We start from the raw sequence: 27,867 nt of genomic DNA on the forward strand, positions 1-27,867 counted from the left end.
GAGGACTAAAAATTGGGAGAAGATGAGAAATGTCACAATGAGAGTTGTATAAATTTTAAAATCAATTTTATTGAAATACAGTTTAAGTATAGCAAAATGCATGTATTGTAGTTTTATATTGCTATGAGTGTTGACAAATTTATATTGACATGTAACCTCTACCACAATCAAAATATAAAAATTGCCCCCCAAATTTAACCTGTGCCTGAGATAACCATTGACCTGCTTTCTACCATTATATATGAGATTTGCCTTTTTTAGTTTTATATTATCAGTGAAAACATATATTATATACTCATTTGTATCTGGCTTATTTTGCTTAGCATATTTTTGAGATTTATCCACATTACTTTGTGCACTAGTAGTTCATTTTTCTGTATTACTAAATAATATTCCATTGTATGGATATACTACATTTGTTTATATATTCACCAATTGAGCATTTGGATCATTTCCAGTATTTGACTATTATGAATTAAACTTCTGTAAATATTCATATACAAGTCTTTGTATGAATGTATGTTTTAATGTCTCTGTCATAAATTCCTGAGAGAGAAATTTCTGGGGTGTATAGTAATTGTAACTTTAACTTTATAAGCAATTGCAAACTGTTTACAAAAGTGATTGCAATATTTTTCATTTTTACCAGCAGAATTATGAGAATTCCAATTTCTTCACGCTCTTGGTAACACTTGGCATTGTCAATTCTTTTAATATTATTCATTCTAACGTGTGCATAGTAGTATCTCATTATGGTTTTAATTTACATTTCTCTAATAAAGATCTTAAATGTCTTTTAAGAGCTTATTAGACAACTGTGTATTATGTTTGCTCTTTTTTTTTCTTTTTCTTTTTTTTTTTTTTTTTTTTTTTGAGATGGAGTCTTGCTCTGTCACCCAGATTGGAGTGCAGTGGTGCCATCTTGGCTCACAGCAACGCCTGCCTCCTGAGTTCAAGTGATACTTCTGCCTCAGCCTCCTGAGTAGCTGGGACTACAGGCATACACCACCACACTGGCTAATTTTTGTATTTTTTGTAGAGATGAGGTTTCACCATGTTAGCCAGGCTGGTCTCGAACTTCTGACCTCGAGTAATCTGCTTGCCTCGGCCTCCCAAAATGCTGGGATTATAGGCGTGAGCCACCAGGCCCAGCTGTTTGCCCATTTTTTATTGATTTATTTTGTCATCTGATTAAATTGGAAGAGTTCTTTATGTACTTTAGATATAAGTGCTTGTCAGATATACATATAGTGAGTATTTTCATTCAGTTGGCAGCTTCCTGTTAATAACCTCAACAATGTTTCTCAGAAGACTTTGAATATTGATGAAACCCAATTTTAAAGGTTTTTTTCTTTGTATGATTTCTGCTTTATATATCCTAAGAAATCTTTTTTGACAGTAAGGTCATGAAGATTTTCTCCTCTATTTTACCTTAAAAATTTTATAGTTTTATGTTTAGGTTAATGGTCCTTTTAAGTTAATTATTTTTTGTGTAAGGTCAAGTTTGAGATTTACTTTTTCTCCACATGAATATCTTCTTGTTCCAGCACAATTTGTTGAAATGATCTTTTTTTTTGTTGTTCTGTTTTGTTTTGTTTTGTTTTGAGATGGAGTGTCGGTCTGTCATCCAGGCTGGAGTGCAATGGCGCAATCTCGGCTCACTGCAACCGCTGCCCCCTGGGTTCAAGCAATTCTCCCGCCTCAGCCTCCCAAGTAGCTTGGATTACAGGCATGCACCACCACGCTTGGCTAATTTTTTTTTTTTTTTTTTTTTTTAGTAGAAATGGGGTTTCTCCATATTGGCCAGGCTGGTCTCGAACTGCCGACCTTGTGATCTGCCTGCCTCGGTCTCCCAAAGTGCTGGGATTACAGGCGTGAGTCACTGCGCCTGGCCAATCTTCCTTTTTCATTCAATTATTTTGGCACCTTTGTAGTAATTAATTGGCCAAAAGTGTGAAATTTATATTATATATCATTTATCTATATGACCCTTCTTTTGTTTTGTCAATGCCACACTTTCTTTTCTTTTCTTTTTCTTTTCTTTTCTTTTTTTTTTTTTTTTTTTTTTTTTTTTTTTTTTGAGATGGAGTTTCACTCTTTGCCCAGACTGGAGTGCAATGACACAATCTCGGCTCACTGCAACCTCCACCTCCTGGGTTCAAGCGATTCTCTTGCCTCAACCTCCCTAGTAGCTAGATTACAGGCTTGCACCACCATGACCAGCTAATTTTTGTATTTTAGTAGACACAGAGTTTCACCATGTTGGTCAAGCTAGTCTCAAACTCCTGACCTCAGGTGATCCATCCCCCTTGGCCTCCTAAAGTGCTGGGATTACAGGCATGAGCCACCACGCCTGGCCAATACTACACTTTCTTAGTTACTGTAAGTTTACAGTAAATTTTGAGATTAAGTAGTGTAAATCCTACAACTTAGTTCTTTTTCAAAGTTGTTTTGGTTCATTCATATCCTTTACATTTCCATATACAATTTAGAATCAGTTTTAAATTTATACAGATTCCTGCTAGAATTTTGAATGGTAGTATACTGACTCTACAGATTGTTTTGTGGAAATATTTATCTTTGTATCTATAAGGATGGCCTTCATTTATTTTTTATTCTTTAATTCTTCTCAGTGATGTTTTCTAGTTTTCATTGTGCTAGTTACGTTAAATTTAGTTCTATTTCAAGGTTTTATGCCGGTGTAGTTTATGTTGTTTTTTAAATTGCAATTGTTCATTGTAGTATACAAAATACTACTCATTTTTGCATATTGACCTTGCACCCTGCAACATTGGTAAAAGGTTGTTACCACTTATTATTTTTACTTTTTTTTTTTTTTTTTTGTAGACTCTTAGGATTTTTATATATAGTCCTGAGTGTATATCACAGATGACTGGTGTGGAGTCCTAATTTGGGGGGTGGGGTGGAATCAGGCTGGGAGGACCAGGGGAAAGCACAAAGAGAAAACAGATAAGCTATAGGTCTGCCTTTCTTCATGGTCTACAACACATAGTCCTCCTGTGCAAATAACACACAATCTTCCTGCACCCAGCTGTCACCAGACCCTTGGCTGATATAAACATTACAAGTTAGCTCACTGCAACCTTTGCATTATCAGTACTACACAAAGCCTTTTTTTTTTTTTTTTTTTTTTTTAGTACACAGCTCAAGCACCATTCTGTAAAATCTCCAACAAGCCTTTGTCTCTTTTCAGTCAGTTCCTCTCTTGCTGACCTACCTGTTGCTTCCTTGTAATGTATTTTCATACTTTCTCTAATAAATCTGCCTTTCTTTACCTACAGCTATCCTGGTGGATTCTTCTTAACCCTGTGCCACCAGCCCCAGATAGTCACCACTCATCTGCAACAGTTGTTATCCATAGGGGATTGGTTTGAAAATCCACAACCCAGAAACCAAAATCCATGAGTGTTTAAATTTCTTATATAAAAATGGCATAATATTTGCATGTAACCTATGCATATTGCATATCCTCCCATATACTTTAAATCATCTTGATTACTTATAATATGTAATATAATATAAATATCATGTATTTTTTTGAGGGGGGTCTCACTCTTTTGTCCAGGCTGAAGTATAGTGGCACAATCTAGGCTCACTGCGAACTTCACCTCCTGGGTTCAAGCGATTCTCTTGCCTCAACTTCCTGAGTAACTCAGATTACAGGAGTGCACCACCATACCTGGCTAATTTTTGTGTTTTTAGTAGAAACGGGGGTTTTACCATGTTGGTCAGACTAGTCTCAAACTCCTGACCTCAGGTATTGTTTGGGGAATAATAACAAGAACAAAAAGTCTGTACACGTTCTCTGCAGATGCAACTATCTTTTTTAAAAAAAATATTTTTGATCTGCAATTGGTTGAATCCATGGATGTGGAATCCATGAATGAACATTTCATTAATATAGAACCCATACGATATAGAGAGCTGACCATACATGAATGATCAAATCATCTGCAAAAGCAATTTTACTGCTTCCTTCCTATCTCTATACCTTTTATTTCAACTTCTAGCCTAATTATATTGTAATTTCAGTTCAATGTTGGGAAAAAGAACATTAACAATTAATTACAAAATAATTCCAGTTCAGTGTAAGAGTGAGCATCCATGACTAATTTTCAGGGTTAAATTGATAAACTTTTAGTTACAGTGATTAAGACCAAAGGAGACATACATTACCAATAGGAACTGGGACAGCATTACAGATCCTCAGACATTAAAAAGATATTAGGGTATAATATAAACACCTAAGTGCTAATGGTAACAACTTAGATTAAAAGAACATATTCTTTGAAAGACACAAGTTATTAAAGACACTAGATTAAGAATAAATAGAAACCCATAATCAAAACTTTATTACAAAGGAAACTCTGGGCCAGATAGCTTCCCTAGTTAATTCTATCAAACATTTAAGGGATCAATAATACCAATCCTTCAGTCTTTCAGAAAATAGAGAAAGAAGGAGCACTTCCTATTTTATTTTATGAGGCCAGAGTTATACTGATTCTAAACCTAAAGGCATTATAAAAAAATTACAAATGAATGGTCCCCTTGAACATAAACACCAAAATCATTAATAAACCAAATTTAGTAGTATATAAAAAACATTCACAAATAAAATTTAGTAATATATAAAAGGGCTAATATATCTGACCTTGTGGGGTTTATCTCAAATCTTTAGCTTTAAATCTTAATCAAAAATATATTCCTTGGTTTATATATATTAGTTCATTCTCATGCTGCTAATAAAGACATACCCAGGCTGGGTAATTTATAAAGGTGAGAGGTTTAATTGACTCACAGTTCTGCAGGGCTGGGGAGGCCTCAGGAAACTTACACTTAAGGTGGAAGGGGAAGCAAACACATTCATCTTCATGTGGTGGAAGCAAGGAGAAGTGCCAAGCAAAAGCGGGGAAAGCCCCTTATACAACCATCAGATTTCGTCAGAATTCACTCACCATCATGAGAACAGCAGCATGGGGGTAACTGCCCCTATTAATTATCTTCCACTGGGTCCCTCTCACAACACGTGGGGATTATGGGAACTACAATTCAAGATGATATTTGGGTGGGGACATAGCCAAACCATATCACTTGGGAATGGGCATATGGGAACCTGTAGTTTGCTCCTGTGGTACCTGTTAGCTTCAGCAAGTTAATAAAATTTTTCAAAATTCTACATATTCTTTATAAAGTTACTTTTGTGACTTCAAGGATCAAAATCACAGAAGAGAAATCTATTGTACCTACCTCTGTGCTATGAGCTGATTAATGTCTTCAGTGCATTTCTTATCCAGCTGGTAAGAAAATACATGAAATAATTAGAAAACTGTGAAATGGGGCATATTCTGAATAAATGCTGTGTGTTATGTGATTCAGAGTGGAATAGGTCTTACAATAAAAAAGTAGATCACAATAGTCAGAAATAATACATGAGCAGGTGAATTGGGATCTGGACTCTAAAGCAGTAATTCATTTTCTCAATAATCTTATCAAAATGTACTTTGTATCATGATCAGTTATGAGTGTGTTTCATAATAAAGTTGAAAAATGAGATTGCTTAAATTTTACATATATTAGAGTCACTTCCAAGTTCTCTTCATTTCAACATCACTCTCATTATCACTGGTATTCTTGAGTGAGAGGAAAAGTCGTAAAGTTACAGACAATGCTTGGAATAGTTCAAAACTGACATTGTGTCTTACTTATTATGCTTCTCTATAGGGTATTTCACCAACTATCATGTCTGCCATTATTCTAGATTTTGTTAATTTACTTTCTTTTGCTGTAGTAAATTGGGAAAAATATTAATTTGCACACATTTTGATGTCTAAAAGCTGAGTAGTTTTAAAAATATCTCATCCCCCACGACAATATGTAAACAGTGTCTTCAGCTGCCATCCTTGATTTTGGCCATCTTGACAGTAATTAGCAGAATTCAAGTGGTATCTTGAATTTTTCCTCTAAGTTTGATTTCCTTGTGGTTTTACTAAGTAAGTATGTAATGCAACTGCTATCTTCTAAGGTTGATTTTGTTACAGCTTTAACAGACTTTGTGCAAAGTACATCCATATTTAGAGGTGAAAGGTGTTTTAATTAGACATGCCAATGACATCATAATTTATTCAAAAACTAGCCCGTAATATCTTTAAGATCCCATGTTTTAATTGTATTAATGACATACAAATTGGGAAAATGTGATATAATGGAAAAGTCGTAAGTTTTATAAACTGAAAGTCATGAGTTCCCATCCAAGCTTCTTAAGTTAATGACTTTGTGATCTTAAAGAAGTCATGAAAGCTTTCTGGATCTTAATTTCCTCATCTATAAAATGGAGAAAATAATATATATATTATAGTTAAAATGTCACCTGAAATTTCACTTTCTGATCCTAACACCTTAGTGAGATTCTTGGATATTTTTGTCCATAGAACATAGCTGCTTTGTTTCCACCCCATACTCTGTTTGGTAACAGCTCTGTGCACCTTGACCACAGTTGGGCACAAGTTCAAAAATAAACAATCAGATTGGTTGGAGCAAAGTGATTGGGGCACAGTCATTTGATGGTAGGATCCCAAATAGATCCACAATATCTTGTTTGTGAGAGTCTGAGATTATACTCTGTGTACCCTGTTATGTAAGCGACTTAAACTTTTAACATTACCAAAGTCCCTTAATAAACCAGTTTAACTTAAGTTTAATCAGAAATGATTTCTGTGTTTTACACTCAGAAACTGTCATTTGCCATATGTCTCCATAGTTCCCTTTGCTCTTATCTTTATAAAACTGATCATACTTGTAATTAATGTTCAACATTTGTTTCCTTTATTAGACAGCATATTCTATAAAATCAGGGAATATTGTCTGCCTTGTTCCTGTTTCCCAGTGCTTATTTAGCACAGAGCCTAACACCAAGAAATAGTTAATAAGTAGATAAATGAAAGGTTTATCTCAAGTAGCTCTCACAGTGCTTAATAAATATGAGTTCCTTTCCTAGCACCTTTCCCCTTTACTTTTTTTCTAACACTGGGAACAAATCTCTTTTTATTTGTATAAACTTAAGGGGTACAAGTGCAGTTTCATTCCATGGCTATATTGCATAGTGATGACATCTGGGCTTTTACTGTTAACTATCACCGGAATAATGTTCATTGTATCCATTAAGTAACTTCTCACCTCTCACCCTCCTCCCACTCTCCCATCTTTCCAAATCTTTAATGTTCATTTTTTTCCACTCTCTATGTCTATGTGTACACATGTTTTAGCTTCTACTTATAAATGAGAACATGCTGTGTTTGACTTTCTGTTTCTGTGTTGTTTCACTTAAGACAGTGGCCTCCAGTTCCATCCATGTAAATGCAAAAGACATTTTATTTTATTTTTTGACTGAACAGTATTCCATTATATAAGTATACCTTGTGAAAATACAAATACTTTAATACCCCTGTGCCCTTGCACTTCAAATTATACACACATATCCTTCCCCCACCCACCACCCCAATCATTGATTCCAGAGAGCACTTCCACTAAAGTTTCTCTTGGAGTGAAGACAGATTCAGAATACACTTTGAGTCAAAGCAGGGTTGGTGTCTGTCTTGAAAGAGTGTGACAGAATGGCCACCCCAGTTACTGTGCAGATATTTTTAAAGAACAGAGGTGGTTTCTGCTGAAGCCTTGCCCTCTACTGCATCTTTCCTGTGGCCATTGCTATGCCAGCATGAGAAGACTGGCCAAAATTATACTGCCAGGGAGGTCTTGTAAGAAAGTGAATATAATGGTCCCACACAGGGGTTGAACCTGTGACCCAGTTCTTATTAGCACGCTCTACCCAGCAGAACTAACTCTAAAGTGCTTGCTGAATTTTTCTGAGATAACTCTTGATGTTTTATTTTCAAAGTCATGTGGCTGACCCAATAAAGAAGCTGGCTAGTTAACTTAAAAATGTCTTTATGCCATTTTTAGAACATATGGGGCAGAAAGACCTTTGCATTGGTCAGTATTTGTAAAGAGCATTTGGTTTGTAAGAAAATGAATGCATTGCTATTCCAAGGGACATACAAGACAATCCCATGTTTCTCCATTTTTGATCCTGGAAGGTGGCTTTACAGGATAGTTCTTGGACTGTAGAATCCACCTTGTAGTTAAGCATGTAATCAAAATAAAAAAGACAGCTATACAAATACACAGATTTTAAGGCTATCCACACAGAAGAAGCTAGCTGTTTTAAGAAAAAGATATTTTTAATTATGTGTCTATTATATGCCAGGCACTTGGATATGCATATTTACTTACAGTATTTTTGTGGTTCCATTATACCTATTATTTTCCTCATTTTATAACATGAGTAAACTGAGGCTTAGAGAGGTTTAAATAATGTATTCAAGATCACCCTCAGAGTCTGAAAATTGGTTACCTACTCCTACCTTGTGAATTTTTACCATCCATTCAACAGTACTGACCTTTCTCTCTATTAACCTTTTAACCTTTGTATTTATGAGTAATCGTGGCATTTGAAGTCATTGAGCTTCTCCTTTGAAATTAATCTTATGAGTTATGAATACACAATATATTTGCCTTTCACATTAGCCAGTTCTGAAAATATTGGTAATATTTATTACTATTTAATCAAAATGTCATTTAATTTATTTTAGCTTCCTTCCAGTGTGACAGGTGATGATGATGATGATCATGATAATGATAATGATGATTCCAGGGCTCCACCTTTCTTCAGTAGATCTGGATATTTTGCTTCAGTAGGTCTGGGTGATGGAGATGAATTTGCATTTTTAACAAGACTTCTGCTCAACCCCTGTCCTAGCCCTGAAGATTATGAAGCAGGAAATACCAGAATACAGAGAAACACTATGCTGAAGGAAGAGGGGCTAGACTGTTTCTCTCAGTGCATTTAATTGTAAAGTTGGAGTTAAGGAGAGTTGATGTTTTGGAAACACAAGGAGTTTGTTTAAATTCTAATTCTCTCTTGTTTTAGCTGCATGAACTTGGGCAACTTCATTTCTCACAGTGTCAATTTCCTCATCTATAAAATGGGCATACTAATGGCACCTTCTTCATAAGGTTGTTGTGAGGTTAAAACTAAGATACTATGCCTGGCACATGGCAAATATTCAATAAAATATTTTAAAAATTTATTACAAATACTGTACTTCATACATGAGACAGCATAACTTCATAGTAGATTCAGACAGAAAACAAAATGAAATTTAGAAAATTTTTGAGAAAATGCATGAATATATTGTTCTTGGAAGTAAGAATTTTAATTCGTTCTAACAAATATTTTTTAAGTGTTTGTTTTTCTGTTTTGTTCTAACCACTGTGCTAGGCACACAGATATTTTGTGAACATACCTACACCTTGAGGCTGATGTGCAGGTGGGCAAAATGCTCCACTTGTTCCTTTTACTGGAGACACAATATTGGGCTGAGAAAATCATGACTCTGATCTAATATAGACAAATTTAGGATGTTCTAAGTTTCCAAGACTTTAAAATATGAGTAGATTATTAAATGAGAAGATCTCTTACTTTCTCCAGGCAGAAAAATAAGATAGCCCATGTCGGTTTGCCCAAATTTGAAATTTTAGGAAAGTACAGAACTTTACCCTAAACATTTTTTCTCTTCATTGCCCTTGCATGACTTCAACTCTTTGATTTAAATCAAGTCAATTTATTTTGTGAGGATTTTAATAACATATTAATTATGATCAGATTGGCACCTAATGACTAGCTCCCCGAGACTGACAGACATTGGACTATTTATATATAATCTCTGCCCTTTCAGTTTGACCTACTTTGACAGTTCAATTAAACCAATTGACTTTTAAAGTTTGTTTATGAAATGGCTAGGGAACACTGAGTATGTGGGGTACTTAGCATTTGTATAACACACCATTTAATATGTTCCCTTAGTGTTATTTCTGGAGTCTAGGAAAATACTACTCTCTGACAGGAAAATCACAGTCAAGTCACAAGTGGAGAAACTAAGTGTGTCAGTATACGTGTGCATGTTTGTTGGAATATGTGTTTGTAATGCACACACATCATTTATTCGTAAAATATGAAAGGGCCCTTTCTGTATGTAAACTGATTGTCTGTAGTTCTCAGTTTCATCTGACTTGTTTTATGTGCTTGTTTAAGTATGTTTTAATCTAGTGTTCATTCATTTGTTCAACAATCATTAATTGAGCACTTACTGTGCATCAGCTGCTATAATACACTTTGTAACTCTCTATGTACATGTCCCAGGCCTTGTAATGATAGTGAAGTAGGCCGGAGAAGTACAATTTCTGTGTCCCCTGCTTACTTATAAGCCCCCAGTGAGATGCAGTATATGACACAGAATAAGAGCTGTCTCTTGCTAAAGCCAAATTTTCTAGGTTTGTATCCTAGCTTTGCTACTTATCAGTTGACACTAGGCAAAGTGGTTAACTTCTGCTTCAGAACTTAATTCTCTTCATTGTTCTGTGGATCATGTGCACTAGCAAATACACAAAATTTAGAATGGCTCATGAGGAGCTCAGTGCATGTCATCCACTACTGTTATTAGTATTGCTGTCACTGTGAACTAGATATTCAAGAGATGGGATTTTGATATTATTACTTCCAAGACCAAGATACAGCCAGATCCTGCCTTCCATTTACCTTGTCTCCCTGTGGAATTCTGGGTTGAGAGAAGTATACACACAGAACAAAAGAAGAGTGAATAATATTGAGTCAGTGCCCAGTAATGTCCAAAGTAGGGCACCATGGTGAAAGTTGGGTTGTTAAATGAAGTATAGGTATTTACTCACTTACTCATCTCTGAGAATAGGAAAAAGAAAGGAAGGTAAAGATTGTAGGGGGACATATTCTTAAGTCTGTGGTGAGAAAGACTGAAAGAGAGAGATGCTGGTTGCCCTAGGTGTCGTTACTAAAATAATGGTAATCAGAGTGGCAGATTTAATACAAAATGCTGCCTAGTTAAAAAAAAAAATGGTTCAATACCAGATTTCAACCAATAATTTAGCAACTTATTTCTATCTGTATAATTGTTACAAAAAGACAGGCAGAAGTATAAATGTAGGGGAAAGATACAGAAATATTCCTTACCTGGGCTATGTTCAGGACTTCATGTCAAATCGCATCCAGCTGTTATAGTCTAAGAATCTGCATTCTAGCCTGGACAATAAAACAAACCGCATAGTTCACTATGAAAACATGAGTAAGACATTTTTTTCATAAGAAAAAAATCAAACAAAATCATGTAAGTGTTCTGAGCAGAGTTTCAGCATAGGCAATCTAGACTTCACGGAAGTGGAGACACTTAGTGAAAGTGAAGGTTTACTATGCACTTACTTTGTGTAAGCATTGTGCTGCATGTTACATATACATGATCCCATTTTATTCCCAAAACCACCCTATGAGGAAAAACTATTTTCTCCATTTTACAAGTGACAAAAGAAGGCTTACAGAAAATAAATAATTTCTGAGGTCTGTATGTAGTAACTGCCTGAATCTGTTTCAAAACCAGGTGGTCCGGCCACCATGTATGAGTGCCTAACCTCTGTTCTACCGCCTTTTCCCACTTTTCCCTGCTGCTTCCTACCAGAATGTAGGAAAGTTCCAGTCAAAGGAATAAGTGAATGTGTTAATAGACAGTGGATATTAAAATTTGTTTTATAGACTTCCATTAACGAACACTTTGAACAAGGCCTGGGGCTGTTGATGGAGACTTTAAGAGTTACTTACAAGGCATGATCACTTCCACTAAATGCTTAATCTTCATGGGAGGACAAGACAATGAATAAATAATGCTAGATGAATAGTGCAAAGGGTAAGTGGTGAACATTTAATCAATGATTTTTTATTAAGCACCTACCAGGTGCTAAGTTAATGACATTGTAAAGCCTGCCTCTAAAGTATTTTTACAATTCATTAAGCAAGATAATAAATGTATATAAACAACTATAACAGACAGCAGGATGTGGAAAGTCCTAGCAAAGAGAATTAGGAAAAATGGGGCTAGGGATGACATAAGAATTAAAAAAGTAGGAATATCATCCACTATGCCTGGAGCACCTAGTATATGCTAGCACTCTACTTGAGAGTTTACTTTTTTTTTTTTTTTTTTTTTTACCCTACTCAATTGTATCACAATGTAATTAGAGCATAGATATTTACTCAAATTGTATGCATCAGGAAACTAGAGTACATACAGGTTAAGTGTTTTAGGTAAAAGTTAAAAAACAAAGAAAGTAAGCAGCACAACTCTCCAACTGGCAAGCCTCTTATTTTTAAAGCATTTTTTAACATTCGATGAGATGATGAAGAGACACAAATATAGAGCAGTTTGGTAGCAAACTCCGAGATAGTCCCCAGATATTTTCATCTCCCATTGTTCACACTTTGTGTAGGTTTCTCTCTCAGAGGTTGTGGTTAGTTTTGTGTGACCCATAGCATATGGCAGAAGTGACATTGTGTGACTTCTGGGACTCATAAGAGATTATAAGAAGCTTTGTAGTTTTTGCTGTGATTTCTTACAAGGCTTTCTCTGGGTGCCCTTGGGTCCCAAATTAAGAATGTGATTACTTTGAGGCCACTACTCTGGAGACACCAGATGGAGAGGCCACATGAAGAGATCACACTACATAAAGAGAGATGCTCAGCAAGTGGCCAGCTTTTCCACCGTCAGCAAACCTAATCGTTAGAGTTGATGCCCCAGACATTGTGGAGCAGACACAAGACTGCCTCCATGAGATCAACCCACATTGAAAATTCTGGAGCAAAATAAGTGATTGTTGTTTGTAAGCCACTAAGAATTTGGAGTAATTTGATATACAACTGTAGATAATTAGAACAGAGACTGAGTGCATATTAGTTGTCTATTGTTATGTAACAAATGACCCAAAAATCAGTAGCTTAAAACTACATCGTTTTGTTACCTCAGTTTCTGTTGTGTTTAGAATCTGGTCATGACTTATCTGGGTCTTCCACTTCAAGGTCTCTCATTAGGCTGCATCGTGTTGGCTAGGATAATAGTCGTCTCAAGGGTCAGCTGGGAAGAATCTGCTTTTTAGCTTACTTACATGATTGTTAGCAAAATTCATCTTCTTAAAGAGTGTTAGATTAAGGAGTTAACTTCTCACTTGTTGTTGGCTAGTGGACTCCTTCCATTCCTTGCCCCACCTGCCTTTCCATATAATATCTCAAGTCAGAACAAGCAAGAAAGCAAGCAAGTGAGAGTGACAACAAGAAAGAAAAATTACCAGTAATACGGAAGTCACAATCTTTTGGAACCTAATCATGGAAATGACATCCCATTGCATTTTCTGTATTTTATTCATAAGAAGAATGCCAAAAATGTAGTTTTCACTCAAGAGGAGGGGATTACACAAAGACTGGAATACCAAGAGGCAAAGGTCATTGAAGACTGTCTTCAGGCTGCTGTAACATAATATCATAGACTGGGTGGATGGCTTACAAAGAAACAGATACTTACTTCTCACCGTTCTGGAGGCTGAAAGTCAGACATCAGGGTGCCAGCATGATCATGTCTTGTTGAGGGCCTTCTTTCAGGTTGCAGACAGCTGTTTTCTCATCGTATCCTCATGTGGTAGAAAGCTGAGAGAGAAAGCAGGCTTTCTGATGTCTTCTTATAGGGTCATTAGTTCCATTAATAAGGGTTCAGTTCTTATGACTTAATTACTTCCTAATTGTCTTACTTTCTAATACCATCACATTAGAGGTTAAAATTTCAACATATAAATTGGAGAGAGCCTGGATATTCAGTGTATAGCAAGGACCATTTTAGAAACATGCCTACCACAATGGTAAGTCCAAATACTTGTTGGAAACAATTCATCCTTTCATTTTATAGAAAATAATGAATAAAAGTATTTTTTGAGAAAGAGAATTAACTCTAGGTTTCACTCAGGATTCTAAAATGTAGGGATGTATAAGATAGGAAGGATAATTATTTTAGTCACTGACTCTCTGCTTCTCCATCTTTAAGTGTTGATAATAGTTCTTAATTAACAAAATTATATATTATGAATATTAAATGACAAAATGTAATTGCAAATATCTATAAGCACATCTGGTATATATGGGGATCTGATTTTGAGACTATGTTAAAAAATTTAGTTAAAGAGAAAATTACAATTCTAGTAGAAAATTTAAAAGTATAAAGAAGACATTAAAATCCATGCATTTCTCATGTATCTGTGAGTGTGGAAAATATTATCTGTAAATTCAGAGACAAGAAAGAAGTAAGTTTTAGTTTTTCAGTTTTCAAAAGTCTTCCCCTTCCATTTTCTCCATTTGTGTCTTGTCAAAAGTAACTTATTTAAAGGATGCTGTCTTTATTTCTCTGAATTTAACATTTGGCAAGGTGGTAATCATGCCTTAGAGGACTACTGAGCCAATACAGAAAAGAATGAAGCAAAATCAAATATTGGATTTTGTAATATTTGAACTACCAGTGGTTGGACATTCAGGATACAAAAGTGTTGAATGAGAAAGTAAAACAGTAAATCATCAACAACAATATAAACTGTAATAGAAAGTGGACAGCTTATAGTAGAGAAAGAGTCTGAATGAAGTGATGTGAACACGTACGTGGAAAAGAGTTCATTCTACTTGAGAAAATGAAGAAAACTACCAGAAGATCCAAAATACAAACAAAAAGAAATACTGTATTCATGGAAGATCTCATATTAATAATGCTAACAATTCATATTCACTTATTGATTCTATAAATTGAATATGGTATCGATACAAATTTCATCCATTGTTTTCTTACTAGATAAATGTTATATGAAAAATAAATAATATACAAGAGATTATTCGATTCATGGGGAAGTTTATTACTACTAGATATTAAAATGTTATCAAGCTAAAATAATTAAAACAGTGTAATGTTTTCAGGTGTATAGACCAATCAATGAAATACCATATACATTTAAGAAACATAATCAAATATATATGAGATTTTAAGTATATGGTAAATATGACATTTCATATTGGTGAGGAACTGGTAGGTTATTCAATAAATGTTGTTGGAATATATGGGCACCTGGAAAAAAAATGAAATTGAATCCATAGTTCACACCTAAATGAACTCCAGACTTAAACATGAAATATTCAAAAAGATTGGTGAACTTTTAAAATATTTTTCTTAGTATAACACAGTGTCCAGAGGTGAAGAAAAGTAAGAAAAAACATGGATAGATTCCACTAAAAAATTTTCTGAAATTTATATTGGAAAAACACAGTAAATCCATAAGACAGCCTTGGAACTCTGGGAAGCATTTGCTAATCATATCGCAGACAAATGGTTCTAAACCCTGTAAGATATAGGCCAAGAGTTCAGGAAGCAAATAAGCAAAAGATGTGAACCAACAGTTCACAGTAGAGGAAATAGGACTCATGCTTAAACACAAAATCTGTTCCACCTCACACATCATAAAAGGAATGTAAACTAAGATGACACAGAGTTTTCATAGTTACCTCTCGGATTGGCAGAAGTCAAAAAGACTGATTGTATACTGTGGTTTGCCACAATGTAGGGAAACAGGCCTTCTCATAATTCACTAGGGGGAGTGTAATTTGGTACAAGCTGCATACAGAAAAATAATGGCAATCTTTATTACTAAAGGGAAAGCCTTGAAAAAATTCAGTAGAATCTGTGGAGATTCTGGTTGCACTTCATTCATCCCTTCAAATTACTTTTGTTGGAATTTTAAATAGTTTTGGTCAAATAGTTTCAGAAATGGTACGGATGGCACTGGTTCTTTCACGCATGAATTCACTTTGTAATAAACTCATCCTCTCCCAAAGCACCTTGTTCTGTGCATTTTAACTATGAAAATGCTCTTCCTCAAATTGAGGCCAACGCTCCCAGCCTTCATTTCACACTCTGAAATTGCTGTAGATTTCAAATTCTACCAATTCACAATAATAATATAGTGCTAGAAAAGAGATTATCAGTTATCCATAATTTAATAAACAGCTTTTTTTTCAGTCTTCACTTCAGACAAACATGTCTTAACGTGGCTTTTTCTTGTTGGAAAGTGGATCTAATCAAAGTTTCCATCAGTCTTGATTAAGGAGAGATCATTATTCCATCTCCCCTGTGTTGCTAGTGAGGGCACAGAGCTTATTGCCGTTTCAAGGCTTCTTCATACAAAGCACATGAAGAAACCTCTAAGAAATAGGAGGCTCAGTTTCACCTGAGGTTGGATAGGGGATTTGCCAAGGGCAATGCTTTAAATCAGAGTTTTTCCAATTTAGCAAGATGTAGCTATGATGCTACCCTGGGAAGAAGCACATAATGAGCACGTAGAAGTACCTCCTTTATGGCTAGAGTTATCCTGGTGTCTTTGATGATGAGGACAAAGAGATGCAAATGTTAACTAGGGACAACCATCTGTCTATAAATGTTTCTGGCATCTGGGATCTTTTTCCTCAGTGTTAGTATCAAAGGGATAGGTTGAGCAAGAGCCGCACAACCCGTTGTCCCTCAGGTGTGCCTCTTCATCTGCTGAAGCAACCAGCCAGACATGGTTCAGAGAAAAATGGAAAACACGGAAAGTTGATTTTACTGGACTCCCATGGAGGTGGGGCATGAGGGTATATGTTCATATGCAGAAGACTGGCAGTTTATTTTCCCCACATGACACGGTTGAAAAACTGAAAATGCTGACTGATAAAATCATAGATAAGGAAGATCTATTAGCAAGCCATGCTGTCTTCCTAAACACATTTCTCTTCCTAAGGTCAATTGTTGAAGTAGGTCCTCATCATTAAATAACTGCCCAGTCTGGCTATAAGAATGTCACAGGTAGGGTTGAAATAAGACAGTAAGCTCTTAATTTTTCCTTCTTGGAGCCTTGGATTTTAAGTCCCAATCATGAATGACCTGCTCTTAGCAGATTTATTTATTGTCAAAGTATTTATTGTCAAAGAAAAATTGCATAGGACAGGATTAAACAGGAAAGGAAAACTTTATTCATGGCTATTGCAATATGGATATGCAATTCAACTACCCTCAAACAAAAAGTAGCAGAAGTTTGAGCACTAAGTGAGCTAGTGAAAAGTGCTGGAGGATGTTAGGGGGAGGTTGGTCAATGTGATGAGGCCATCTGTTATTTTTTTTCAAACTTTTATTTTAGATACAGGGAATACATGTGCAGGTTGGTTATATGAGTATATTGTGTGATGCTGAAGTTTGGCATATGAATAATCTTGACAACTAGAGAGTGAGCATACTACCCAATAGGTAGGTTTTCATCTCCCATCTTTCCCTTCTCCCTTCTAGTAGTCTGCGGTGTCTTTTCTTTCCATGTTTGTATCCATGGGTGCTCAATGGTTAGCTCCCACTTACAAATGAGAGCATGAAGTAATTGGTTTTTGGTTCTTATATCCACAACTGTGTCCATATTGTGATAAGGGATAGAATTTTGTCCTTTATATGGCTGCATTATATTCTATGATGGATACATACCACATCTTCTTTAGCCAATCTACCAGTAGTGGGCACCTAGGTTGATTCCATGTCTTTGTTATTATGAATAGCATGGTGAAGAATGTACAAGTACATGTTTCTTTTTGGTAGAATAATTATTCTCATTTGGGTATATATACAAAGTAATAGGATTGCTGGGTCAAATGGTAGCTTTGTTTTAAGTTCTTTGTGAAATCTCCAAACTGCTTTCCACAATGGTTGAACTAATTCACATTCCCACCAACAGTGTAAAAAAATTCCCTTTTCTCCTCAGCCTCACCAACATCTTTTATTTTTATTTTTTGTTTTTACTTTTTGATAATTGCTGTTCCTTTTGGTGGGAGGTGGCATCTCGTGATTTTGATGTCCATTTCTCTGATGATTAGTAATGATGAGCATTTTTTCATATGTTTGTTGGCAACTTGTATGACTTTTTTTTTAGAAATGTCTATTCATGTCCTTTGCCTATTTTTTTTTTAAACTTTTAATTTCAGGGGTACGTGTGCAGGTTTGTTACATAGGTAAACCTGTGTCATGGGGGTTTGTTATACAGATTATTTCATCACCCAGGTATTAAGCCTAGTACCCATTTTTTATTTTACCTGATACTCTGCCTCCTCCCACCCTCTACCCTCCAAGAGGCCCCAGTGTGTGTTGTTTCCCTCTATATGTCCATGTGTTCTCATCATTTAGCTCCCCCTTATAAGTGAGAACATGTGGTATTTGGTTTTCTGTTCCTGGGTTAGTTTGCTAAGCATAATGGCCTTCAGCTCCACCCAGGTCCCTGCAAAGGACATAATCTTGTTCTTTGTTATGGCTGCATACTATTCCATGGTGTATGTGTACCAAATTTTCTTTATCCCGTCTACCATTGATGGGCATTTAGGTTGATTCCATGTCTTTGCTATGGTGAATAATGCAGCAATGAACATATGCATGCATTTGTCTTTATAATAGAATGATTTATATTCCTTTAAGTGTATATCCAGCAATGGTGTTGCTGGGTTGAATGGTATTTCTGCTTCTAGATCTTTAAGGAATTGCCACACTGTCTTCCACAATGGTTGAACTAATTTATACTACCACCAACAGTGGTATTTCTCTACAATCTCATCAGCAACTGCTATTTTTTGACCTTTTAGTAATAGCCATTTTGACTGGTATGAGATATCTCATTGTAGTTTTGATTTGCGTTTCTCTAGTGATCAGTGATGTTAAGCTTTTTATTCATATGATTGTTGGCCCACATGTATGACTTCTTTTGAAATGTGTCTGTTCATGTCCTTTGCCCACTTTTTAATAAGGTTATCTTTTTCTTGTAAATGTGTTTAAGTTCCTAATAGCTGCTGAAGAGTAGACTTTTGTCAGACGCATGGTTTGCAAAAATTTTCTCCCATCCTGTAGACTGCTTACTCTGTTGATAGTTTCTTGTGCTATGCAGAAGCTGTTTAGTTTAATTAGATCTCATTTGTCATTTTTTGCTTTCATTGCAATTGCTTTTGGTGTTTTCATCATTAAATCTTTGCCTGTGTGTATATCCTGAATGATATTACCAGGGTTGTCTTTCAAGATTTTTATAGTTTTAAGTTTACCAAGAAAAGTTAAAAAATAGAGCGTATAATATATTCATCTTTCTTATAATTACTTCTAGATCAAATTTAGGTTTAATCACTTCAATATTGTAAAAATAATACACTGATTTTTTTCACTTTTTGTATGATTTTATTTTTACATTTAGATTTCTGATCAATTTGCATTTACCCAGTATATGGTACAATGTGTGTGGTGTAAATCCAAATTTATCTTTTTTCTCAAATGACTATCTCTTTATTCCAATACAATTCCTTAAAATGTTCTCTTCCCCCACACTTAGTTTGAGATCATATTCTTTGTAATATTACATTACCACACTTACTTTGGTCTGTTTCCATATTTTCTATTGTATTTTCTTGGTCTGTGTTTCTGATAAAGTGACTGATGCACATTAAAGGTATTTGACTGTGTCTGTTGAATAGCTACTTTGCATATAAAATCACAGCAAGGGCAAAAACAGAACCAGTGATAGGAAGGCATATCCTTATAAGAGGACGTCAAAACCCCGTGCTTCAACAGTTCAATAGCACTTACTTCTGTTGCAGAGCGCAAAAGATCCCTCTACTCCTCTTAAGTTTGAAGTTTCTGGCCGAAGGCTCTAGATGCTGCCCTAGCAAGAGGCTTAATACTGGAATTGCTTTGCCATGGAAGTCTAGTCACTTGAAAAAGAGAAGTATCATCCTTCATACACAATGCTTAATGGACCAACTAAAGGACATACCTAGAAGTCAAGGTTCTGTGGCTTTTCCCCATACCCTGAAAGAATATTTATAAATTATTTATTTATTAAAATGGAAAAGATTAATTTACATAAATTAAATAATTGTTATTTATGTTTATTTTTAGAAATGAGACCTCTGTCTGCCACCCAGGCTGGAGTACAGTGGCACAGTCATAGTTTACTGCAGCCTCGAACCCCTAGGCTCAAGCAAACATCTCACCTCAGCCTTCTTAGTAGCTAGGACTGCAGGCACATGTAGGCATGCTGAGATGATTTTTTAAGATTTCTGTAGAGATGAGGTCTCACTGTCTTGCCCTGGCTGTTTCTGAATGCCTGGCCTCAAGCAATCCCCTTGCCTCAGCTTCCCAAAGTTCTGGCATTACAGGTGTGAGCCACTATGCCTGCCCTATATTCAATTTTTTGATGCTGATTAATTCTATAATAAATATAAGCAATTCCATATGTTGTTGTGCTATGGTCATACAGAAACCAGTGGAATAATTGGAAAGCAAAGAGGGCTGCATATTTTCCAAGAGTCATAGAAATTGTATAAAATCATAGAGAAAATTTGGATCTCTGTTCTCAAAACCCGGGGGCAATGATTTATGTGGGAGAAACTATATCAATTACCAAAGTTGAAGGAGTTGGTAAAATAGAGACAAAATAAAAAGATCAGAAGCCATGTGAATGAGAAGCTCAAGAAAATTGACAAGGAATAAGGCAGAAGGCAGGTGAGAGAGCAGGGGCAAAACTTGGTCAAGTGGAATTTCTTTAGTTATCGGGTCAGTTGGAGGGGAAGATGTAGAATTGGAACAGAGACATTCAGCCTTGGGTCTTATACTATTCTCAAGTATTCCTAGCATTCTACAGACCTTCATCATCTATATCTCCCAAAGAATAAGAAATATAAAACCATGATGAACTTTCAACAGCTTCAGTCTAGAACTGATTCATACCATTGACCATGATCCATCCTGCATTATCTCATTCTGGAAGATATTTTATAATAGCAGAGTCACCAAAGATCATTTTTTTTTTAATCTCTCTGCTGTCCCATTGAAAAAGTATCTAGCACTTCTTAAGTGTTACCATGCCAGGCAGGATGCCTGGTGTGGCACTGAGATAAGACCTCTTATCAACCCAGTCTTCTTTGTTGAAGTGGGTCTGGTAATGCTTACAGTGGGCTGCAGTCAGAGCAGTCAGACGCAGAGGAAGCCTAGAAAACTTCGAAGGGCAGGCCAATGTCATGGCACTAAAGTAGGATAATGGTCTAACGTCTCTCCTGTATGAGGAGAGGAGGGTCCGGAGTGACTCAGAAGAGATAAGCTGAGGCCTGAAAAGAGGGGATTACCTTTGGGTTCTGTCAGAAGCATGATTGTCAAGGGTCAGTGGAATGAGAGAGGAAGTGGAGCCAGCAGAAATCAAGGCAGTTGTGGAAATAAGCTGCTGGTTTTTTTCTGTACTATATTGGAGTATCTTTCTATGCTGTGCTGGGGAGCAAGAAGGACAAAGATGTTGGCACAGATGAATAAGAAATGCAATTTAATTGTAGGTACGACACACCCTGATCGAGAAAAACAGACCCCAGAACTAGCACCAGAGTAGAACTTGGAAGCTCAAATGTGTTTGGTTGATGGATTATGGGGACATGCAGGGGGTCTTGGGGAGGAGTAGTGGGAATAGGAGGACCCTTGAAGTGCTCGAGGTAGTAAGTAGCTCTTTACCAATTGTGTAGCAGTATTTCAGTATTTATTTGGTTACTGGTACAGCTCTACTAATACATAAGGAAGAATATTTATATACATGCTATGTTGTGCTGACATGCTGTATTTATGAGTTAAAAGTACTGCAAAGGGGCTTGAGTATTATATCCTTTTGTGTCAAAAGATGTTGGCTGTAGGCAAAATAGGTAAGCCATTTGATTAAAAATATTCCAGATCAAAATTGGATTTTATTTTATAACAGCAAGAGCTTACAGTACCAAAATGTATAAGGTACTAGATATATGAATTGACAGAAAAGTTCTAGAAAAAAACTAGATTCATAGGTCGAGTTTGTGCAACTCTCATTTCTCAATGGTACTTGGAAACTCAAGTCAACCACCATGGTGTCTTAGAGTTAGCAATCACAAAAAGCATATGAGTATTCATATTCCACCCTTTACTATATTATAATAGCAAATATTTATGTTAGACTGCTTATGTGTCCACATTTTATCTGCTTTGATCCTCTTGAAACTATTGTGAGATATTATTAAAATAAGAAAATAAGGGAGGTAACATTTATTTAAAACATTATTACTATGGTGGGCAGTGTTGTAGGTGTGTTATATTGTCTGATTTTTATCATTGGAAGAACACACTAAGGTAGACATTTTACAGATGAGGATATCCAAGGAGTTGAGGCTTCTCTGTAAATAAGTGGCAAAACCAGGTTTTGTAATTTGCTTGTCTGAGTCTCTTTCTCTTACATTCCACCAAAACCTAGAATATTTAAGCGTTTTAGTGGCCCATGACACCTAGCTAATTAAAGTGAATTCGACCTAGAATGTCTCAACTTCTTCACGATGTGCAGTAGTCACTGAAAAGTGGAAACTTTTAGAAATGTCTCTATCTTTGGGGAAACTTGTTGGTATTTTGGGTTTATTTATTGTGAATTGTGAATATTCATTCTATCATTCCCAAGAACAACCCTTAATAGATCATCTCTTTGCCTATAAACTGAGAAGGAGCACGCTTATAGTCATAAAGAATGCACTTGCACAGGCTGCCTATAAATCCTTGACTGATATGAGTCCTTATGACTTGAATGGACATGAGGAACCACACGGAAAAATACTTCCACTGAAAGAGACACTGAGAACCTAACCAAAGTAACAATATTGGTGAATGTACTACTGAGCATTTATTGTTGTCTTAGCATATAATATTCCTGCAGAAAGTGGAGAAAACGATTAATCCCCATGTAACATTCAATTGAAAAGAACACATGATATGGTATACATTTATTTGAATTAATGTAAAACAGGCTTGGCCCTATACCTAACTGATTATATTATCTCTAATTCTAAGGTTGTACATTTTGTGCTATTTAATCCAATCACTACAAGTTGCAGTCCAGAGAATTATGCAAAAATGTGGAGTAGTTACCTCTGCGTAAGAGCTGACAATCAATGATTTTCTTTGGGGTAGAGGAGATGCAATCTATTCAAGAAAATACATCCTCCCCATCAAGCTTTTAATTTATGTCTGGGGCCTTCTCTCTCTCTCTCTCGTCTCTCAATTCTTGTACCCTCCATTCTTTCACTTCGTTTTCTGAAGTGAAATTGACAGTTGCACAAAGTGGGAGCCTCCATTATCCTCAACCAAAACCTCGTGAATCACTTTGCATTTCCTTACTGCTGGCTCATTTCACAAAAAGTTTACAAGATGTTCTAGGAAGCATCATTCCTGCCACATTATGTTGCCCTGCTTAAGTTTTGTGGCCACACTTAAAAAACATCATTACCTCTCATGGAAGCAAATTCATAATAAGCCTCTTGCAATATACCTCAAGTCCATGACATGTTGGGACTGACATGTATTCATAGATCGAATATAAATAGGCAGCAATTTACACCCAATTAGATGTGAAGGTAAATCTTGGGTTGCAGGAAAATTTCCACTTGTTCAGTATGCAGAGTCTATGTAGTGACTGAGTAACTAATGTAGCTGCCATTTGTTAAGATTTTACCTTATTTAATTTCCACTCAGACACTCTTTAATTTGTGCAGAGCCTAGGGAATGACTTAAGACAGGGTAATTAATTGGAGCCTAGCATCTTTGAAAGGAAAAAAAATCAGGACAAAACTGTTTATTTCTTTTCCCTTTTTTCAAAAATGTCTGGATAATGAGACTAGATCTTGCTACTTTACCTCTCCTCAAGTTGCAGTATTCTGATTACATTAAAATAACCAAGGATGTGTCTTTTGTAACTAAGAAAATGTGATCCAAATAATAAGTTGCATCCATTGACCACTGCTAAGAATAATATGTCTTTTCAACCTGGGCTGAGTAAAATGAAGAATGGGGGAAAAAAAAGTAATGTTATAGGCAATTGGGGAACTTTCATCATATACAATCTAATCACTCCTGTTAAAAAAAAAAAAAAATCTCATTGAAAATGAGAATGTTAAATTGACAAGCTTCCACAGGACCTAATAGTGATTAGTTCAAATGAATCAAAATTGCTGTGAATAATTGATTATTATGAGGAGAAATCTCAAGAGAGTTTGAGAAAATTAATGCATTGAAAGCTGTTATTCAGCCTAAACAGAGTAAGGGAACATTTATCTAATCTGATAGATTTAGATAGAATCCCACTCTGTACATAGCTATTTAATCATATGAATTTCTAGATTTTGAAAAGTTAAAATGGAAAAAGAACTCAAATGGCACGGGACCTAATTCCATCATGCCAAAGACATTTTGGAATCTCACAGAACAGTACTTTTCAAACTTTAAAGTGTATCCGAATTGCTTGGGGATCTTGCTGAACTGAAGATTCAGATTCAGTGGATCTGAAGTGAGGCATGAGATTTGCATTTTTAGTAACCTGTCTGGTGGTGCCAATGCTGCTCATTCTTGGACCAAGCATACTTTGAATATCAAAGTTGTAGAGCACTTGGGTCATGGGTATGTAAATTAATTGCTACTGTAGGAGAATAAGCTAGTTAATACTATGTGCTAGTTTATACAATGCCTGATAACTGGTTGTGTAATAATATAGTCTCAGTGAAATAGAGAATGATTTTAACAGTAGTGAAGTAGGGGATAGATGAGACTTCTCTTCTACCCCAAAGAAAACCATTGACTGTCAGCTATTACGCATAGGTAACTATTCAACATTTTGCATAATTTTCTGGAATGCAACTTGCAGTGATTGGATTAAATAGCACAAAATGTATTGTAGTAAAGTATTTGCCTTTACTACAAATAACAACAAAAACAACTCCTAACATGTATATAGTATTTTGCATTTTACAAAGTAATTTTACATAGTTGATGTCACTTGATTCTCTCAACAACCCTGTGAATTAAGTCAATTAGGTATTATGTTTTCATGTTCCAAATAAATTTCCAGAGAATGACAGTTATTTGCACAATTTTATACAATTACTCAATAAGAGAGCCACAACTCAGACCTATATCTTCTGGTTACAAATCCCATACTGTTTCTACAGACTAGCAGGGTGATTTTGTATAGATCCCATAACATCTCTTACCCTTTTCTCACCAATAAAATAAGTGATTCAGGTTCAATCAGACCAGCGGTTATCAGCTCTCATTGTGTAACCAAAATACCTGGGGAAAAAATAATACCAGTGACCAGCCGCATCCTAGAGCAATTGAACCAGAATATCCAGGATTGGGGTCAGGATATATTTTTAAAAATATGTTAAGCTGATCCTGATGTACAGTGGAGACTGGGAATCATCAAATTAGATATCCACTAAGGTGTCTTTATGCACAGGAATTATACAAAGCTCTGGAAATAGGTTATGTCTCTATCTTCTCCAGGAAAATCTTAGGCTCAATTAAATCTATTAAGTATGGATTAGTCTACAACTGACTTTGTTAAAAATGTTAAATTATGGTTTAGCAACCTTTTACTATTTCCTGTCTTGTTGCATAGGCTTTAACAATTTCACTCAAAAAAGTAAAGACTTTAGTTTGCTTTGAATATCATGCTCTATGCAATATCAGTATCTCTGAATGTCCTTTTTGATTTCTGCATTTGGTACTGAATATTTAGAGTTCTATTTGGGCTTTCCTTGGGATTGGTATCTAAACCCTTTTGATTGTCTTCCAGACTGTCTCTCCTGTTTTGTACTGTGGCTACTGTCACTTCAATCAGGATTTGGAAACAAAGTATGCTTACATATATACTTTTTTGCCTAAGATTTCTATATCAGAAATTGATTATGTAAACAGCTTGAAAATATTTTCTGCTAAGACTTAAAATTATAGTGTAATTATAAGTAAAACTTACAATGTAAGTTTTTAGAAAGTTCAGGTTGTTGGAAGCAGACAGTTTTGTCTTATACAGTCTATTTTACTTTACTATAGTTGGCATGAGCTCAAGAGGACAGGATTAGTCAAGGGCTTACCCTAATAAATTCCATCCTGTTGACCTTCTTTCAAAATTAAATAAGACAGAAAGAAAATGAAGGCTTTGAACACTTGGGAGGACCCAAGGGGGATTTTTGCCTTCCTAGAGTTATACTAAAATATTTGACTACCTGCTGTTGAAGTGGACTTTCAATGAAACCATCCCTTCTGGCAGCATTTTAATTCTGAGTAATATCACTGGGTCAGAAACGAGTCTCTGAGATTCTATAAGAAGAGGTCAGTGTTCATGACAGATAGTGCAGCTTGTTTAATTTTGGTAGTGAAAATTCAATCACATATGTAATATCCTGAAATGGAACTTTCAATAGTATCTTGATTCTCAAACATTCTGACTTGGATTCTCTATAAATAGGCAGTTTATTCCGTAAGGAAGTAAAAGTATCACTGCTCCAAAAAAGCCTACAATATGGAATTATTGGGGAAGTAAGTGTTAAACAATCTTTTGACGATGTATCATAAATACTGGTTCCTTAGTGTTTAGCCTGACTATCTAGCCTTTCTTATATCATTCATGAGGTCTAGAGACACATCTCTCATTTGATTTTACTGTGAGATTTCCAGACCCTAAGGAGACTTATCTGATTATCATTACAAACACACTTTCTTTATTTTTGAGACAGAGTTTCATTCTGTCACCCAGGCTGGAGTGCAATGGTGTGATTTTGGCTCACTGCAGCCTCTGCCTCCTGAGCTCAAGCAATCCTCCTACCTCAGCCTCCTAAGTAGCTGGGACTACAAGCATGCACCAACACACCCAGCTAATTTTTGTATGTTTTGTAGAGACTGGGTTTCACCATGTTGTCCATGCTGGTCTCAAATTTCTGGACTCAAGCACTCTACCTGCCTCAGCCTCCCAAAGTGCTGGGATTACAGGCATGAGCTGCCATGCATGGCAAAACACACTCTTACTAATCACAAGTAGAAAGGTCCTGTGGCACCCCACTACCTTTGCTAATTTCTGAATTTTCTTATTCATTGGACAGTGTCTTTAATAAAATTGCTCCTGTACCCCATGGACCTCACAGAAGAAATATATTATATATTTTTTCGTTCTAGAGATTCCAGGTGTATTTCATTTGTCTCCCTCCCAGACAAACAGCTCTGCCCAAGACCAGTTACACCTAGATTCCACAATATTTGGCTATCACTGTTCTGGGGAGATGGTTACTGTGTTCAGTACATATTAGAAATTTATCCTGCTACATTAACTCCTTTATTTGGATCTTGGAACTTTATTTCCTAGTAAGCTATTTCTTCAATATGTAGCTATTTCTATAGAGGGGACAGTATAGAGTTAATGTATAGAGTTTAATGCTGACATTAAATAATAAACCTTAGCAAATTGGTTGCTCTCATTTAGAATTGATGATATCTTACAAAATTTCTAAGAGGACTTGGTCATTAGCGTCAGAGCCAGTTATTCACGTGAGCATTGTGTGTGACTTCCCAATTCAGTGTGTGCAGTAACTTTCTTTTTGATTTAAGAAAAATACTTTTTTTTTGTAGTAAGCTTGAGGATGCAAGTTTTAACTCTTCCTGTGTCACTCTGAAGAATGTATATACAATGTTTCAGTATTAAAAACAGTAGCAATTTAACTTTTCCTAAGGGAAAAATTCAGATAATGGAGTCTGATAATAGATGGTATAACATATTTGTTCAAATCTCAAAATATTTGCCTTTTTGTAAGGGTTTAAATCAGAGTACAGCGTAGGTCAAAACCATCTTCTGATTTCTGTGGTATCTGATATGGTTTGGATCTGTGTTCCCACCCAAATATCATATTTAATTGTAATCCCCAGTGTCAGAGGTTAGGCCTGGTGGGAGGTGATTGGATCATTGTAAGTGCATCCTATATGAATGATTTAA

Source organism: Macaca mulatta, chromosome 14 (genome assembly GCF_049350105.2).
Source record: "Macaca mulatta isolate MMU2019108-1 chromosome 14, T2T-MMU8v2.0, whole genome shotgun sequence".
NCBI classification, from domain to species: Eukaryota; Metazoa; Chordata; class Mammalia; order Primates; family Cercopithecidae; genus Macaca; species Macaca mulatta.